At 24.9% G+C, this 5,468-nt stretch overlaps 1 long non-coding RNA gene across 1 annotated transcript; it reads left to right on the top strand.

The window, feature by feature from the left end:
• Positions 1-2,365: 2,365 nt before the first annotated feature.
• On the top strand, positions 2,366-4,861 carry LOC136091320 (uncharacterized). Its single transcript, XR_010643902.1, has 2 exons — positions 2,366-2,430; positions 4,012-4,861. It is a non-coding gene; the product is annotated as an uncharacterized LOC136091320 (long non-coding RNA).
• Positions 4,862-5,468: the final 607 nt, after the last annotated feature.

Genomic DNA, 5,468 nt, shown 5'->3' with positions numbered 1-5,468 from the left:
CAAAAGTTTTTTAAAAATTCAGAAGTGTCTGCTAAGATTTTAGGAGTTGATAAGAACTTATAAATTTTTTTCATGTAATTTTGCAAGTATTACCTAGTGGCTTTCCTGTAGATGTATACAAATTTGATAAGTATTCTACAGAAACTGAAACGCTATTTGTTAAAAAATATCATTGTTACAAAATGCCTACAATAGTGCATAAAGTACTAATTCAAAGAGCATTAATTTGAGGATGCTCAGGAGTCTTGAAACAAAAATGTAATGTAATGTCTTTAGTAATTTTCTGGTAAAATCTCATCCAAAAGTCAGCAGAAGTTTTCTTAAGAAAGGTGTAGCAGAATTTTGTTTTCCCAAGCTTTAAAATTGTTATTACCTTCAGATGTTTACAAAAACTCAGAAACTCATTTGTTTGTGATAAAATTTATTTTAAAAAGTTTCAAAATGTGATTATTCCGATAATGTTGAATGACATGGTTATTTATATAAATAAAAATATATATGTAATAACTATTATAAAGGCATAAATAAAAAACTGCTTTTTTTTGAATAAATGAATAATTATAGTAAATAAAAAATTATATCTTTTAAACCAAAATGATAATTTGGAGTCTGTGTGGTGTAAACACTGCCCTGAGGCCTAATAATACGAATAATAATAAGCCTTATGTCATATAAGGTATCCCATATTAATCTATTGAATTTAAATACCAAATTGAAACTAAATATTGAGATATTTAGTTTCAACGTAAAACAACGGTCCAAATGCATTTCTACTAATTTTTTTTATAAATAGCGCTATTTCGGATATGCCATTATTTAGTTTTTTTAAGTTTTAATGTCAAATTTAGATTCAGCGGATCAAATAACAAACATATTCTATCCGTAATTTTATAAGTAATTTCAATGATTATTTGACTTTTAACCAGTTTTTTCAAGATTATGCCCACTGTCCGTTGTTCCAACAATTCTGACGTTGTTCTGACGTTGGCCCAACTGTGCTGGTAGGGTATAATATTAAAAAAAAAACCCGCATGCGCACTCCATATGTTAGTTATAAAACTAGAATTAAAAAAAACTTTATCCAAGGAAACTGTCATTAAATACTGTTAGAGCAACTTAAGTAGTGAGTAGTAACGCATCATATCAAATCATTTAACATTTCAAAGATTCATCAATCAAACTGAAAAAAGTTTATTTTTGATTGCTTTGGAATCTCAGTTTTAAATTATGAAGACAAAATTTTTTTGCTGATTGCAGTGCACTTTTTTGGGAAAATTTTCAAAAAGACTTAGCTCAGTATACTGAAAAATAATTTCTCTTCAAGATTATCAAACATGAAGAATGTAGAATAGTAACAAATACAAACTTCAAAATGGATGTCAGCATTGATGGCAGGGTTCTTTAAAATAGAAGCTGATCTTATGTCTGCAAAGCCATATGTTTTTCTCTTGGTTAATACATCATAGAGTGCTGTAGCAGGTTTTAAGCTATATTTAACAATCTTTTAACGCTCAAAAGTTATGGACCATTCAAAGATTTTACTCTTTCCAATATCAGGGGGTTGTAAATATTATATGGTCATAACATTCGAACTTTAAATGATTATTGAATAAAACACAAAACCTGTCGATGAGTTTAAGTTTAGTAGAGTATTCTTAAAATTCTATATTTTGTAAACTAATAGCCTTCACATTCGGGGTAGCGAACCTTTAAAGGTATTTCTGAGCCTAGGCTCCAATCAACACGATTTCAAAAAAAAAACATTCTTAATTGCATAAGCATAAACATACTTAACATTGCCTGAAACTCTTATTTATGAAACATCAAAAAATTCTTAACCAAAATAAAACTTTATTAGCGTATGATAACTTTATAATCTTATAAGATTATAAAGTAGCTTTAACATATTTATAAATATGTTAAAGCTTCAGCACTACTGCAATCCAAAGTTTTTGGATTGCACAATAGGCAAGTATATTCACCTGAAATAATGAATTAATAATATTTACGAGGTTTAATTACTTTTGTTGCAAAACTAATATTTTTAAAATATAAGAAGTATCCCAACAGAAATTCTATCGTAGAAATCTTTTTCTTTATGTGCTACGTTTAATTTTTTTTTTTTTTCTTTTTTTAATAAAAGTAATAATTCTTAAATTACACTACATAAAATAATTTCCCCCGTTTCTTTCTCAAGTTTTCTTTTTCAAAAAAAAAACTTTGATATTAAATTATAAAATTTAAAACTTTTTCACTCATCAATTTTTTTTTGTAATAATTTGTAAAACTCGCACTATTTTCTTAAAAAAGAACTATACCATATTTTTGAGTATTAAAAATTTTCAGCATTTAAAAAATATGATACGTTTTTTAGGCTCACGGTCGTTAAAGCGAAAAACGTTAAAGCGAAAAAGTCACTGGTTTCTATTAGTAAGTTTTAACTGTTAGAAAAAAAGCTTCAATAAAAACGAATTTTTTTATAATCCTTATATACTTAAAGTACTAAAATTAATAATATATATTATAATATAATATATAAAATTATTAATATATATATATATATATATATATATATATATATATATATATATATATATATATATATATATATATATATATATATATATATATATATATATATATATATATATATATATATATATATATAAGTTAATATACTAAATTAATAATAAAATTGCTGATAAAATATTTGTTTAATTATAAAAAAAAATGTTTTTTAAAAACGTTTTAAAAATTAAGATAAAAACCTGTATTATTAAAAAAAAAGTATTATAGGCTGTAGGGGAAAGCGTGCACCCTTGATCATAAAATCCAGGGCACATTATGTTAATAACATTCTCCTAAATTAATAATAATTGTAAAACTAATATCGACTATAAAATATATATATATATATATATATATATATATATATATATATATATATATACTTTCTTAAAGTTTATTAGAGCCATAAATATAGAAAACTCTAAAATAGTTTTATAATTTTGTCTTTCGTAAATTTTTGTTTAGTTTTTTTCCCCCTGGATTTTAGGATCAAGGGTGCATACTTTCCCCTATTATTAAAAAAAAAGAACAAAGGAAAAATTTGCTTTAACTTTTTTTCGCTTGTAAACTTTTCGCTTTAACAACCCGCTACCGTTTTTTACGCTGCTCTAAGTAGGCATTAAAATTAATTACTACAGTACATATTAGATAACTAGCTAAAATGCTCATCTTAGAAGCTAATCCAAACCAAATGAATTAAAGCTAAAACCAAATCAAATCAACTAAAAAAAAAATTCTTGAAATAAAAAAAATTACTCTCCTGAGAAACCAATCAATAGATTCTTGGTCAAAAATAAAATTAACCTTTAGAGACAGTAACTAAATTAAAACAATAATGGGGAAAAAAGTTAACAACAGCATGAGTTTTTATTTAAAATTAAAGTTTAAAATTTGAGGTTAAAATAGAATAACCTAAGGTTAAGACTTAATTAGAAATTCTAGAAAGTGAACGATTAAAACATGTTCCGTATGCGTCCATATTTTTAATAATTTTAAATAAGAATAACAAGCGCTGAAAGTTGAAAATAATTTGCACCAAGTTGTAAAGAAAAAAATTTAATTATATAAATCGAAAATGTTTTACTTTTTTTTTGTTTTTGAATTTTGTTTGTATCGCATCCAAATTGGGGCTTTTCATTTATTTAAATGTAACGCAAAGCAAGCTCTTTTTTATATTTATATTTAACAAACGTTACATATAAATATAAAGATAAAAATAAAAACCCAATCCGTTTTACTTATTTCACTGAATTTAATTTTTAAATCATAATTATTTATAAACATAAAAACTCTTTAACAACATTGAAAAATCATTTATTATGTGATGTTTATTTCAAAGTCTTTAGGCTCTTAAAATATATTACGAGTATTTAATTTATATGTTGTAAATATGATAAGATATTCTTCAAATATTTTCACATTTTTCTATTTGAAAATTTTCAGTTACGAGTTGTTTGCAACGGATGATTAAAGCGCACGCACACTTAATGAGAATAAAGCCCCAGGATCAACATTTTTTAACTAGAAACTAGGATCAATAGATTAGATGATCAGACACCTTTGCCAGATTATACTTGGTAAAAAAAAAAGTAATTCTTTCAATACTTTTTTTTCAAAATTCATTAGAAAATCTTTTCTCGCGGACATGTTTCTTCCATTTTTTACACTCACTCTCTTTTGTACTTTTACAAACAGTGTAACAATTCAAAATAGCTTTACCCGAAAAAACGTGAAGAAAATATACGACAAAGTTTACGATGCGTTAGCTTTAGATCAACATATGGAAAAAAGAGACGGTGGTATTTATTCTTTTAGCGAGATTCCGAGTATTGAACCTCAGAATAATTTCGACTCTAAAGGTTCAAGTCCTGAAGTTCGAGCAATGAAAAGACGATTCATTACCCCCTTTAATATGGAAGATTACACTGAAGCTGAAAAGTTGAAGCATTTAGTACGAGAACGTAATCCAAGAAAACCTCGATCGTTTTTTGGAATCGACGATGCTACTCATAAACTTGGATTTTTAGTTTCTGAAAAAGAAAAACGCCATCTAAAATTTTTTTGAAGAACCCTTTTCTGATAGCTGCGAATATATATTTTTTTCTTATAGATATCAATACCCTCCGTTATACTTCAAATATTCAACACTTTTTTTTATTAAGCAAATACCACAAATTGTTTTACGACATGCTATCAATATACAAAAAGCTATTTGTTACATTGTAAATATATAATTTTCTATATTTGTTGTGTAATATGTTTTTTTATTTACAATAATATTATTGCGCATTAACAGGTTTTCATTTTTACATCATTTTCCTTTAAAGTGCGTTTTTAATTAACGATAAGACATAGCAAGGCATGGCCGGGACAATTTAAATGTTTTATATATAACCTGTATTTCAGCCTTTTTAAGACGAAATTAAGACGAGAGGAGGTTTATTTTATTACTAGTATTTGTTAGAAATTCTATCAGAAATATTTTATCATTTTAATCATGCCTTACTCAACGGCAAAGTTCGTGTTAGCTTATCAAGTAAATTATTTTTTATTTAATTACAATAATAATTTATTTAATAAATTAAATAAATTATTATTGTTAGCTTAAAAGAAAATATATAAAAATAATAAATTTTTGGCTCATTATTTGACATCTCACATTATTTCAATGAAATTAATTCAATGACATTATTTCATAGTCGACGTACGATTTGAATATATGTTACATTGGCTTAAATTTAACAGTTAACACATAACAGTTTAAACAAATAAAGAGATCTTTTGTTTGTTTTATAAAAATTTTAAAAAATCTTTTAAAATAAAAATTTTATTAAAAAACTGTTATAAAACATATAACTTGTTTATTTGTAATTTTGAATTTTATTATTGTACCTATAAGC

The sequence above is a fragment of the Hydra vulgaris genome, chromosome 15, assembly GCF_038396675.1.
Source record: "Hydra vulgaris chromosome 15, alternate assembly HydraT2T_AEP".
NCBI lineage: Eukaryota > Metazoa > Cnidaria > Hydrozoa > Anthoathecata > Hydridae > Hydra > Hydra vulgaris.
Note: the sequence above shows the minus strand (reverse complement) of the source record. Positions and strands in the feature narration are given on the sequence as shown.